The sequence below is a fragment of the Parus major genome, chromosome 1, assembly GCF_001522545.3.
Source record: "Parus major isolate Abel chromosome 1, Parus_major1.1, whole genome shotgun sequence".
Classification (NCBI taxonomy): Eukaryota; Metazoa; Chordata; class Aves; order Passeriformes; family Paridae; genus Parus; species Parus major.
This window is the reverse complement of record NC_031768.1, coordinates 78,002,018-78,016,051: the sequence shown is the minus strand read 5'-3', so window position 1 is coordinate 78,016,051 and position 14,034 is coordinate 78,002,018. Positions and strand designations below refer to the sequence as shown.

The following is a 14,034-nucleotide window of genomic DNA, read 5'->3' as shown; positions in this document are numbered from 1 at the left end:
AAAGAGAGAGTGACCCGGTGCCTCTGTAATTGGGATAAAGATTCAATTTAGCAAGCAGCTGTTTTGACTGCTCCAAAAAGACAAAATCAGCACCGCATTATCATTACATTAGCCTAAAATGCAGGTTTATGCTAATATTTTCCCACAGGCTATGGAAAGTCATATTCATGATAATGGGGGCATACCAGAGCTTCTGTCACCAAGCAGGGCTGGCTGCTCTTACGGGACAAAGTTAGTGACTGGATGTATGAACAAGCAGACACATTCAAGGAGTTTTCACTGAAGTGTTAACACAGAAGAAACATTCATATCTGGCAGCAACCACATCTGTGACAACAGGAGAGGCTCAGTGTTCCCAGCAACTGCATTCAGTTCACAGATGATCAGTGTATTACCTCTGCGCTGCGGAGAGGCTTTTCAATTCAGCATTCGGAACCAGGGCTCTCAAGACAAATTACAAAGACAACATTGTCACTAATTATTTTCAAAGTCATGCTCAGTTACTCCCTCAACCACAGAAGGAAATACCTGTTTAGATACTTAGGTACTTTAGTCTACAATGAACCTTCCCAGCACTTCTCCAGAAGACATCTAACTACAGTACAGCTTTGTCCACAAAGCACATATGATCAGCCGGGTTACTCATCACGTGCTTCCACCACCTCCAAAGAAATTACAGAGCAAGACAAAGTAACTGTGAATGGTATTGCTAGAGGCGTGCTGGTCCAGATGGATAAACCTTTGCAAGTTTTCCTAGCTGCAGGGGGAAATAGTAGATAACTCCATTAAACCATAAACAAGCCAGGTCCCTTTTTATTTTCCACTACAGCTACTCCTGTTGAATATAATAGGCATAAAATAAACAAACAAACAAAATGCTCAAAATAAAATATATTATTCAGTTTGAAAATTAAAAAGTAAAATCTCCTCTGGTTTAAAAATTCCTGTTAAATACTAATAATTACATTTTCCAAAATAGTCAAAGTGAGCACTAGCTTTTGTTGTTTTTATTCGTCAAGAACTCCAGGCTATGCTTTGCGCAGTTATTTGAATCTCCTCTTATTTCTCTTTGGAAAATAAATATCAGGTAATTTATTTCTCTCCATTACAGGCTGTAACTAATAAAGTAGATTTATTCAGCTTTGTGGTAGAATGTATTAATCTTAAGAATGATTATTTCTAAGCAAATGTTGAAAGTCGATAATGCCCCTCAATAAGCAGGACAAGCTGTTTGCTTTTGCATTGTAACTGCCGGATCCAGAAGGCTCATAAAACGGGACACTTGAGTTATTAAACCAAAGTGCACACAGGTCTGCATAGCTATTACACACTTTCAGAGGAGCTTTCTACCTCAGCCCACAATGGATTACTTATTTGGACAGACACTAGTAGTAGTCTTAAATAGTCCACTATCCTGTCTAGACCAAGCCACATATTTCTACAATTAACACACTCTTAAGTGACAACACATAGGCAAGACTTCAGTTTTATTAATTATTCAATAGCACTGAACCATGCAAGAGATTTTGGAATTCTTATCAAGTGTGGAACTGCATTTTTAAACAGTTAATCCCATAGGAAATTCCGTTTCTATGGGTTCTGACAGAAAAGCTGTCTGATGTGTGAAGTTCTGGGAGGAAAAAAGCTCTAAAATTTCTTTCAGCAAAATTTCTTTTCTCCAAAGTGACAATCTATCAATGCAAGATGGATCAGCCTTGGGAACAATAAAATTTGAAGCATGTCTTCCAAGTTCTATCATGTCCTGCCACTGGACAGGACAAAATCTGCAGATTACAGTGGAACTGTAATCCTCAAATTTCCAGCAGGGGAAAAAAGGATGACTGGGGGACTGGAGCATCTTTCTTATGAAGAAAGGCTGAGGGAGCTGGGCCTGTTCAGCCTCAAGAATAGGCAGCTGAGAGGGGACCTCATCAATATATCTAAGTATTTAAAGGGGGGTGCCAAGAGGATGTAGCCAGGCTCTTCTCAGTGCTGCCAACACTAGGGCAATGGACAGAAACTGATGCGCAGAAGTTCCACCTGACCACGAGGAAGAGCTTCTTTACAGTGTGGGTGACCAAGCACTGGAACAGGTAACCCAGGGGAGGCTGTGGATTGTTGCGCTCTGGAAATACTCAAAAACCATTTGGATGCAATCCTGTGCCATGAGCTCCAGAATGGCCCTGCTTCTGCAGGGAGGTTGTACCACGTGAACCCACTGCGGTCCCTTCCAACCTGACCCATTCTGTGATTCTCTAAACACAGCTCTGAGATGAGATTTCCCATGGGTCCAGCCCAGCCCCAACTACACTTTATAACTAAACCTGCTACGTGCTAACTCGTCCATCCATGGGCAGAAAAAACTAAGAGATGAACATCTACGTGCCCTCCATCAATTAGATTTACAGGTGGAAAGACTCATGTACAGAAAATACAATAAATAAATTACCCCTAATATATAAACATACACCCCAGGAAACCCCAACCCAGTCTTCCAAGGCAGAAAAACGCATCGCCTAACGACGCAGAGAACCATTTCCATTAACTTCGGTGGAGGCCGTGACTTCAGCATGAAACCGAGCGCCAGCCAGGTGCGACTGACGCCCCGGGGGAGCGGCCCCTGCCGCTTTGCAGAGCCCCCGGCTGCGCTGCCCTCAGCTCGCCCGGCCCCGGTGCCGCCGATCCGGCCCGGCAACTCAGCCCTGGCCGCACCGGCTCGGCGGAGAAACCGCAGCGCACCGCCCACCCCCACGCCAAGCGGGATGGTTCATCCCGCCCGCCTCGGTGCGCTGAGCGCCGCAGCGCATCCCCGGTGGGCCGAACCATCTCTCCTGAAGCGGAGGGGGGTAAGGGCTGGGCGGCCAGTCCCGGCGCTCACGCCCCCTCCTCTCCGCCCCGCAGCCAGCCGCCATCCCGCCGCCCCTCGGCCGCTCCCGCCGCCATCGGGCTGCACGGCTCGGTCGCCTCACCCAGCTCCTCCCTGCCCGCGCCGGCCATCGCCCCGCCGGGCTGCGCTCGCCCTTCCGCCGATGTGGAGCCGGCCGGCGCGGCGCATGCGCCCGGAGGGAGCGAACCGCAGAGCGCGGCGGGCAGGCGGGCCCTGCGCGGGCTGAGGGAGGCGGCGCCCGCTCCTGGTGCGGGTCCGGAGCCTTCCGCTGCCACCTGGCCCGGCAGCAGCCGCGCGGCAGCACCTGCCCGTAGAATACCTCAACTCGGAAGAGACCCATAAGTGATTTGCAATGCCCTGCTCCACGTAGGACCGCCTAAAACTAAACCATGTCACTAAGAGCACTGTCCAGACGCTCCTTGAACCGCGACATAGTTTTCATCCTTAGCGATGCTCCTTGGTTTTGCTGCGGCCCCAGCTGTGGTGGCCCTCGGCAGGGCAGGGGAACCCGGCTTTGGATGGGCACTGCAAGCTTTGAGCCATAAGTAATCGGCAAAGATTGCAAACCAGGCTGAGTGTGAAGAGTTAGTAGAGCTTTATAGCTTGAACGCTTGATGATTAGCCACTAACCTCACACCCCACCTTAACCTAACTTAATGCTAGTTGCTCCCAGAATAACCTGCTAGTTATTTCTTCAGCAGGACTACCTATATCTATAGCTGATTTTGACTTAAGTAATAAAGTTTCCAGCACCTGCTTTCCTAAAACAACTTTTTTTCTTTTTTTCTTTTTTTTTTTAATGGAGAATATAGGATGAAATAATTTGATTTTTTTTTTTCTACACAAGAGAAATGCAATCTTCTGAAGCTTCAGAGATATATCAATAATTAGTTTATCTACGATGAAGAATTTCCAGTGGGGAAAGCATCCATTTTCAATTGTCAAATTTATGTGTATTCTGAATACTCCTCCAAACTTTCATTTATTTATTTAGAAATTTATCTAAGAAAAGGATTCTCAGTGGGCAATCCATGACTGCAGGTTATTGATTTAAGGAACTGACTCACTAATTACAATATTAGTGTCAAGAACTTATACAGTATTCTACTTTGTTTCTAACAATGCCAAACTTTGTTCAAGAAAATATATAACTAACAGATCTGCAAAAGGCATATTGAGTTAAGAGTGTTCATTCCTTCTGCCTTGTCACTGCACCTCAGGACTTGACTCAGTAAATCCTGCACAGACATTGAAGAGACATTAAGGACATGATTCATCTTTATTTCACATCCTACCCAATGGAAAACTCTTTGTTTATACTACTTGCCACTACTTGCATAAAAATTCTTTCTTCTGGGAGCATGTTTGTTATTTAGAGAGATTTTTCTAATATGCTCCAAAAGTTGTATCTAGCATGTGACTAACCAGTGGTGACCAATGAATATTCAAAAACAGATGGGAAGTACTGTAACATGATAGAAATTAATGATTTTGTAAGCTGCATTTTGCTTCTCTTTGGTAAGAATAGAAGGATTTGCTTTAATGTGCACATCTGGTTAAATTCTAGACATTCATCCATCTAAGCAAAATTACTTCATGATGAGAATATTGCAGACACCAAATGCTTACTGTAGGCTTCATTTTCTGAATAGCATATACAGCTTCTATCTTAGAAATCAGGAATTCAACTCATGTTGTTTCTGTTGGTTCAGAACAAGGCCAGATGGAGTACAATACCCAGCTTCTTCTATTTTTAATTTTTTTTTAATTAAAAGCTAACCCTGAAATCTTTAAAAGCAGTTTTCAGTATTTTTTTTTTTTGTCTGCTTAAGTCCCCCTTGTTAGAATAGATGCTCTGCTAGATCTATCTGAACACAAATGGCTACATTTCCATAATTTTTTAGGGGAAAAAAAATGCAAGAACCAATTAAATATACAGAAATACTGTTTCAATTCACAACCTATCCACACAGATGCTGGCTGCCTAAGTCTTGAGGGGCTTCCATTTCTTCATGGAATCTTCTGTTTGTGATGCTGTACATTTGGCTTCCAGACCATCCATTGGGAGTGTGTCGCTCTGTTGGGAATGGTGAAAAGAACAACACAGACTCTCTTGTGGAGTTGAACTGGAGAATTTCTCTCAGTTTATTATCTCAGATCTTTTTTATAGACCAATACGTGAAAGTACAGAAAAGAAAACTCTTACTGGTTAGTAAACTAACATATCACTATCATTGGTCAGTGGGGTTCACCACCCCTTGACTTTCTCTTGCAAGAAAACAAGGAACAGACAAACAGCACCTGCAAGGCTGTTTTCTATCTCTGAGGATTGTTTTAATTCCTCCTTATGATTTCCCAGGCCACTTTCTCAGGCAAGACTGAGAAAGTTATGTGGCCTGCTATTCTACAGGCACTATGCTGCCTGCTTCAAAGTTAACATCTATAGGAGTGAGTCTCATAACTTACTTATGCATTGTACAGAAAATGTGCTGTTTAAGCCTGCTACCTGATATTCATCTGATAGTCTTGCAATATAATTATTGCATTTACCTTCTCTAAGTCATTCTTGACAGATCACTGGCATATTCTCTTGTCTCTTTTCCAGGCTGAAAAGTCCTAATCTATTTAATCTCCCTTCATAGAGGGATCCGTCCTTCCATCTTTTATATTTTCTGTTCCCTTCTTCTATGAGTTCTAGATCTCTCATATTTAACTGCAGTTGAGGACACCAGAACTGCAGCCATACAAAGCCACTAAAACACTTCTGCCTACATCTGAGGGGTTTTCACTCCCGTTTTTTGTAACAATTTGTATTTTAACTTTTACTCAGGTACTACTTTGCAAGGTGATTACTTTGCATGATGTTTTAATGAGCCATTGGTAGGCCTCAATTATGTTGCCATCCATCTGTCTGTAGACTATAATTCTATCTGATTGGCAAATGATTGACATTTCTCTAAGATTTATATCATGGGTTTATATATAAGAGCACATTTCAAAATCACCTTGAATATCAATATGGCATCTACATTTCATGAGATCCTGGATAGCAAATTGCTCATCTGTGTATCAAAAAGTAAAACCTGTTAATCCATCACTGAACATCATGGGGTCAAACTGAAAGAGGGGTGTTTGTGCTAGATATACAGAAGAAATTCTTTACTGGAATGGTGATAAAGCACTGCCCAGAGAAATCATGGATGCCCCATCCTTGGAAGTGTTCAGGGAGAGGTGGGATGGGGTTTTGAGCAATCTGGTTTAATGAATGACTTCCTGCAAATGACAGGGGGGTTCACAGAATTATGAAAAATCTGTTCACAGAACCACATAATATTCTTAGTTGGAAGAGACCTGTTAGGATGATTGAGTCCAACTCCTGGCTCTGCACAGGACACCCCAATAGTCACACCATGTGCCCGAGAGCATTGTCCAAACATGTCTTGAACTCTGTCAGTCTAGGTGCTGTGACCACTTCCCTGGGGAGCCTGTTCCAGTGCCCAGCCACCCTCTGGGTGAAGAACCTTTTCCTAATATCCAACCTAAACCTCCCCTGACTCAGCATCATGCCTGGTTGGAACTCTAAGGTCCCTTCCAACCCAAATCATTTTATGATTCTATGATTATGCAATCTGAAAACATGTACATATCTCTTGATCTCTTTTAATTTTCTTAGTTGCACGTGTGAGCTTCCTTTCACAGCAGTTCCTTATGATCAGTATGCTGGTCTGTAACAGCCCATTTCCAAGGGCTTCCATGTCTTATTTTCCTTCTTTTCTTGGTACAAAAATTGATCACTGAACATCTTAACCTGGTTAAAAATTCAGTGTCTTAATGCAGCTTTAAAAAATTTCAATTGATAGAAGGAGACTCTTAAGCTTTTAGAAGACCTTGGTTTGATGTATATTGAATGGAGAACTGTTTTGTAATATCTTGATATGCAGTTTCATGCAATGCTCATCTTTTTTTGCTGTGAAAAAATTTTGGAAGGAGGTTCAGATGTTGATTTCCATTGTATTTCCTAGAATCATAAAATAGCTGAGAGTAGAAAGGATCTTTGAAAATGATCTTGTCCAACCACCCTGGCAAAGCATGGCCACGTGTATCTATCTAGGCAGCTTTTAAATATTTTCACAGAGGGAGACTCCACAGTGTCTCTGGAGAGCCTCTGCCTGTGCCTGGTCACCCTCACATGAGAGAAGTGCTTCCTGATATTCAGAGAAAACCTCCCACGTTTCATTTTGTGCCCATTGCCTCTGCTCCTGGCACTGAATGCCACTTAAAAGAGCCTGGCTCCAACTTCTTTGCAGCTTCCCTTCAGTTATTTGTAGACACTGATGGGATCCCTCTGAGCCTTCTCTTCTCCCAGCTAAGCAGTCCCAGCTCTTTTCAGTCTTTTCTCATGGAAGAGAAGCTCCACTCCCTTCATTCTTGTGGCCCTTGGCTGGACTCCCTCCAGTCTGTTTACATCTCTTTTGCACTGAGGAGCCCAGCACTGAACACAGCACTGCAGGTGAGGCCACACTGGTGTTGAGCACAGAGGAAAGACCAGTCACCCCTCTTGCCATGATGTCAATACTTTGCCCAATACAGCCCAGGATGCCACTGGCCGCCTTTGCATTGAGATTTCCCTGCTGGCTCCCATTCAGCTTGGTGCCCACCAGGGCCCCCACTGCTCTCTTGCCAAGCTGCTTTCCAGCTGGGTGGCCCCCAGCATCCACTGGTGCCTGTAGTTGTTCGTGAGGTGTGTGGCTGAAGATGGCAGGCATGTTGTCAGTGTCACCAGTTAAGAACACAGATCATAAAAGGCCCACTGTGTTCAACAAATATGCTTCAAACACCAAAATTGCTGCTTGTAAGTTTGATTGCTACAGCTGTAACACAGAAATGTTAGATGCCCCCCACTGGAATCCATAAACATAGCTGTTTAGTAACAAAATGTTACAAGCTTGGGGTGTGTTGACTCTCCCTAAGATTTGATGAAGAATAAATATGATTACAGAAGATACTGCTGCTGTCAAAAGTGCTGGTGGTGGTTCATAATTCAAATAGAAATTATCAGCACATTTAAAAAAACAGAAACATTTGAGAAAGCCGCCAGGATTTTTTCCCAACATGAATCATTATCATGTCAGTAAAGTAAAATATTTTATCTGTCACTTAATGGAAATAAAATATCTTCATTTGCATATAGAACTGTATGTGCTGGGACTTATCAGTCAAGCATTGCCAAGATCAAGGTTTGCTTTTGTTGTTTAATTTGGTGGGCTGCCAGTGTCAACTTTCTTTCAGTATAGTTCAAAGTCAAACTACAGCATCCCTTCAATAAGTAGGTCACTCGGGAAAATGTCACAAATGTTCAGATACTTGTGAATCTTTGTCAGCTCTTATTTATCTTTATGTTAAAAAAAAACACAAAAAACCAGAGGTACTGCATGATAAACATACCAAGTTGAACTAAAGGAGATCCTATGATAATTTTGGGTGGTGCCTCATGTTCACAACACTTTTCCATATTATCCTTCTAACTTCACAAGTCCTTCAATCTGAAAAATAGTGCTTGAATTCTGAGGGTGTCCAAGAAATACAATACTCCATATACTTTTATGCATCTGCATAGGCCTACTTTGATGCTCGTGAAATTAGGTAGATGTCTGTACTTCTGCACATGACCAGACACACTGTCGGATCTTGACATCTCCTCCCAACTTATGGTCAGTTGTATTTTGTTCTGGAGTATTCAGTAATGAAAGGATCAGGGAGGCCTTAGCCATGGCCCTGCTCAGGACTTAAAATCAGATTTCTCCAAGACTATGTCCCAGGACTGTCAGGGAACAGTCCTCTTCAAGTCAGCTCCCAGAAAGCACTGTGGACAAGAATGTACAAAATCTGTTCTCCACCACTTCCACAGTCCCCCCACAGTATTCCAGCAGGTTTTACACCTTCAACAGCTTATGTGTCCTCATGTAATGTTTCTAGGGCATTTAGTATACCCACAAGAACTGAAAACAGATGACAGGAGAGGAGAGAAGAACTGTGGTGATGTAAGACTTCCCATTCCTGTTTCAAAAATTCTACCATTCATAGTTTTTCACAGCTGGATATAATCCATTGGCATAGGTCTCTTGGTACCCATAGATGTAATATGACAAAAAGTCATGGCCCACCAGCAGAGCCCTAAGTTAGCTGTCAGCCATCCTCCCACTCTTATGATTCACATCAGCTTTGGGAACTAGTACAGCCCATGGCACAAAGCATTACTCCCTAGGCTGCTCTAATTCATAAGAAAGCCCAGAGAAGTACAGCTCAGAGCAACTGAAAATCCACATCACAGCATGCACTGAAGGGACTTCTTTCATGTGTCTTGCGAGGATTGTCCCTCCACCAGCTGCAAGGCTTTTACAGCCCTTGTATTTCTGTGAAGCGGTGTTCAAAGAGGGGTGTGAAGAGGAGGATGATCATATGCCTGCTTGAGCTTCTTGAGGTAAAAGTAGTTGTAGGACATTGCAAAACCATAGCCAGTTAGTGATTAAAAGATGATACTGAAAATACTGTTTAAAGCTCCAGGAAGTTTTAATTATAGGAATTTTAAAATAGCTGCACAGATAATTTCCATTTACTTCAGAGGACAAATCAAATCCAACTAAAAAAAAAGAAGAAAAGCCTCCTGGAAAGGGTTAGAAAGCATGAGATACTAGGAAATCGATGATCATTCAGACAATTGAGCACTGGAGTAAGGACATCTGTAGGATATTCCTAGGATCATTTTCTTACTCTGAAATTTGCAGCTGCTGTATACATACAAGTACCTGCATTGGTAATGACGTACTCAGTGAACATGGTAATCAAGCTCTTTCTCATCTGCTCTTAGCTTTATTTAATGTCTGTGAAAACGGAAGTGTATCATTTGGCATTTATCATAGAAACTCAGGTCAGCTGCTCATGTTCAGGAAGCATTTAGAAGCTGTTCTTTCATGCACAGGAGCCACCCTATTGAACAGCGTAAAAATCAATGACACACCGTCTTTATAGCCAGACCCAATGTGAGTAGTTTAGAAAATAACTGATGGCCTGTTTCTGACTGCATAATGTATTCAGTGTGTAAGCAAACAATTGTCTGCCTGGACAGCTGCACTTTGGCTGTTGTGCTTGAGAACAGCCACCATTTCCACCCCCTGCATGCAGCCTCCTGCCCACCAGATGTGCATAAGCATGGTTTCAGGTTCTGCCCCTCTTCTGAGCTTCTCTGCTTCATGCTGGAGGTAATGCTCTTCTGGGTATAAAGCCCACTGTGGTGGGTTGATCTTTGCTGTCCACCAGATGCCTGCCAAAGCCACTTTATCACTGCCCTCCTCACCTGGACAGGAGAGAGAAAATATGATGAAAGGTCTGTAAGTTGAGAAAGGACAGGAAGAGATCACTCAGCTTTTACCATCACATGTAAAACAGACTCAGCTTGGGGAAATTAATTTAACTTATTGCCAATGAAACAGAGATGGATAATGAGAAATAAGAAAAAAATCTAAAAACACTTTTCTCCCAACTTTCCTTTCTTCCTGGACTCAACTTCCAGGACAAGGGTAGGGAGGAGTAAAAAATTCATTTACTTCCATTCATGGAGTGTCAGTATCACAAATTATCAGCCATTGTTTCATCTTTCTGTTTAAACACAATGAAATGTTATCTTCCATTCATGGAGAAGTTCTGCTACACTGTAATTAGAAGACAATCTTACTACAACCTGACAGGAAGCATTTTTCGCCTTAAAGATCTAACTCTTTGTTGACAGCAGTGTTTGCTTTTGAACTGTCAGTTGCATAAAACTCCATACCAAACCCCATAAATAAAGCATTTACCAGAACAAAAGGTTTCACTGACAACACTATCTTTTTCTGGAGTATTGACTTTGAATGGTATTTATCAATACAGTGAACACCTCCCCTTCTATACAGAAGTTCATTCTGCTCTTTATTTCCCAAAGACAGTTTCAGAATAATAAGCATATCCATCTTTCACATGTGCTGCACATTTAGACTGAGGTAAATAATAATTCATATTAATTTAATGTTGAGTATTATACTTAGCTGTGGACTTCTAACAATAGAATGGATTCTGGTACCCATTTACAGCTACAGTTCTGTATGTAGCATAAAAAGAAATTACACCATTAACTTAATCCCTTTTTCTCTTTTTGCTAGCCCTTTTCATTATCCCTTCCTCCTCCTTTCTCAGCTGAAGAATCTGAGATAAGCGTGATGTCTGCAGCAAAAAAAGCAAAGCATTTAACAGTTCAATAAAGGTGAGACTACAAAGAGGGACTGAGGTGACAGAGAGCTGCTTCATGGAAGCCATGGCTGCTCCTAGTAAGATCTCTGCTTCTGGTAAGGTCTCTGCCTCTGTTGGTTTGCATCAAAGGATTACATACAGTCTGGAAATAATTCATATATGTGTTTCTGTGTATATATATATAATGTGTGTGTGTGTGTAGAGATATAGATATATAGATATATATTTGGAAATCCACCAATTTACATCACCAAATTATATTCTAAATAGGAAAATTTTGGTGGAGACTGCTATTGATTAACAAGGGGAAATCATGACTTTGAAATCCAGAAGGTGCATGTGTGCCAGTCCTGGTTTGTGGGTAGGCTGCATATCCCAAAAAATAGGCATATAGACGGACTATACCAGTAAGCTTATTAGATGTAAAATCAATGTTCTGTGATAATCTATATTAAATTCTAGTCCAAAACCTGCATAATTCGGAGCTGAGGTTGCACTTCCCCAGGCACATCTGGCCCATGTACTATTCCAAACAAGGTTGAATGTAGCAATCTCATTTTGGAGGGCGGTAAACATTATAGAATCCTATCTCATGCTCAGAAAAATAGGATCATGCCTTGTTTTGGTTACAAGTACAGAATTTGTTCTCTGGTATAGATGCATTGAAGAGGGGGTCAACAAGCACATGGCTCCTGAAGGAGCCAAGAGGATCCAGAATTTCCCTTTTCTGAACAAGAGCAGAGCATGAGCAAGGGGGAGAGAGAAAGCAGATGTTTGCTGTGCAAGGTGCTTCTTTCCTGTGTAAAACAATGTTGTGAATCAGCCATATCCGGTGTAGCCAATGGATACAGAAATGAATGCCAGAATCTTTTGAGTCCAGTTCTCTCTGCCACTCCAAGTAAAAATGCCTGCAATGTCCTTTTCCAGTCACAGCTTGCTCTACATCAACCAGACCCAGTGATAACCACTAATGAAAATGGGACATAGTTATTTTTCCCTTGGCTTGTTCAGACAAATTAAGACAGTATGAAAACAGAAATATTAGCTGATGACATTTACCAGCTGGTTCTGGTGGCACAGTAGCGGGAGTCTTGAAGGAAAGTATGGATGTGATTTCTGTTCAGTTCACTCAGTCTGAGTCAACTTCCCTTCTATACACTACACCACTATAATTAGTAGCAGTTCAATTGCATTTCACAAATTAAAGTGTTGTGTAAATTCAGCACAACACTTCTGCTTGTAAGGGAGAACCCAGGCCAAGGAAGCATCCTGAGACTCCATAGAGAAAGACTATCACTTCCTGCAGACCGGAGCGGAGAGAAGCAAATGAGCAATGTCTATTTATATTTCTGTATTCTAGGTATGTGGTAATTTTAGCCAGAAGTAGGAACTAGATGATCTTTAAGATCTCTTTCAGCCCAAACCAATTTATGATTCTAACATTTTGCTAATGAAAGGCTGTAAATGTAGGGAAGAGGCAGAAGCAGAGGAGGAGACCAGATATTGCTGGGATAGGAAACTATCCTGAACATATCTTCCCTTCACTGTATAATTAAGTTGGTTAAGAAACAGGAAGGAGAGAGGAAAGGATATCTGAATGCCTAGTCAAAGAGTACAAAGGATTTAAATGCTACTTAGTCCTCCATTAAGATTTTAAAACTGTACTGAGGACACAAAAGGCTTTTTAACATGGCCTAATGCTCCTGTGTTAGCAGAACAGTGGGTCGTGTAACTGAAGTGGCTGCCTCATCCTTCCTAGATATCACAGGTACAACAGAGGACAGCAGCTGTTTTGGGACATCTATATATATTCTTAATCAGGCTCTGACCTCTACAGCATTATTCAAGGTTAGAGCTCCAGGGTTAGACAGGGCTCTTACTCCTTCTGGCATACAGACACACCTGTCTGAATTTGGGCAGCAGCAAATAATGAACAGCACTGAACAGAAGGGTTGCAGTGGTGAGCTTGGGGATACCAACCCTTACTCTTAATACTGGACTGCACCTGGGCAACTGGTAAAATATCTGGAGTGAAGGACTAGACTGTGCATGTCAGGGGATTGAACTTTGGAAGCTCAAATTTATATCTGCCAGAATATGCTCCTCCTTCTCCAAAGCAAAATCCACCTTCTCCATGTATCACATTTGAAGCACAATCTCAGCAACAGGTATGCAAGATCTATTACCAATCTTTGCAGTGTGGCTAGTTAAAGTACCTTCTCAGACAAAGAAAAGTGCTTAGTGCTTGGGGTTTTTTTTGATAAATAATCAGTTTTATGGTATTTTGGTGGACTAAATGGGCACAGAAGTTAAAAGCATTGCTAAGACTCAGTGTGAGGCTTTGGGTGCTCTTATTTGTTCTTTTTTTTTGAAGAATGTTAGTATGATTCTGTCAGCTGCTCTGTGCACAAGCCAGCTCTATCAGCAGCATTACTAAACACACTGTCTTGGCTAAAGGAGGAAAAAAAGTAAGAGAAAAAGAAAAGACACAAAATAGGTGCAGGTGGGGGGGAAAGGCAAAAGAAGCTCCAAATCTAATATTGGCACATTGCCAAAGCTGGTAAAGGTGGAGATGAGGCATCTTTTGTGTCCCTCTGCCTGTCTCAGGAAAATTACTCTAACTCCCAAGATGGGATGTGCCAGCATACTGGATTGCACTTCCAGGTCCTACCAGGATGTTACAGAAGTCATTTGTCACAGGTCCAAATTACACTGTTTGTGTCGCTATGTTAAAAGCTTCAGCAAAGAGTCGAGGGTTAAACTGAGTATTTTCCTACTTCCTTCATCTGGTGTTCTTAATTTCTTACATTACCAGCTTACTCTTCTGGTTACTCAAACTACACCCTTTTTGGTTAATACTAGTA

The 14,034-nt window shown here is 42.1% G+C and overlaps 1 protein-coding gene across 1 annotated transcript in view; it reads right to left on the bottom strand.

Annotated features, from left to right (window-relative positions):
• SLC36A4 (solute carrier family 36 member 4) overlaps positions 1 to 2,693 on the bottom strand; it is an 86,344-nt gene extending 83,651 nt beyond the window's left edge. Inside the window, exon 1 of the mRNA XM_015642762.3 lies at positions 2,534 to 2,693. The gene's annotated coding sequence lies outside the window, so the exon portion shown is untranslated. The remainder of the gene's footprint in view (positions 1 to 2,533) is intronic.
• Between the last annotated feature and the right edge of the window lie 11,341 nt (positions 2,694 to 14,034).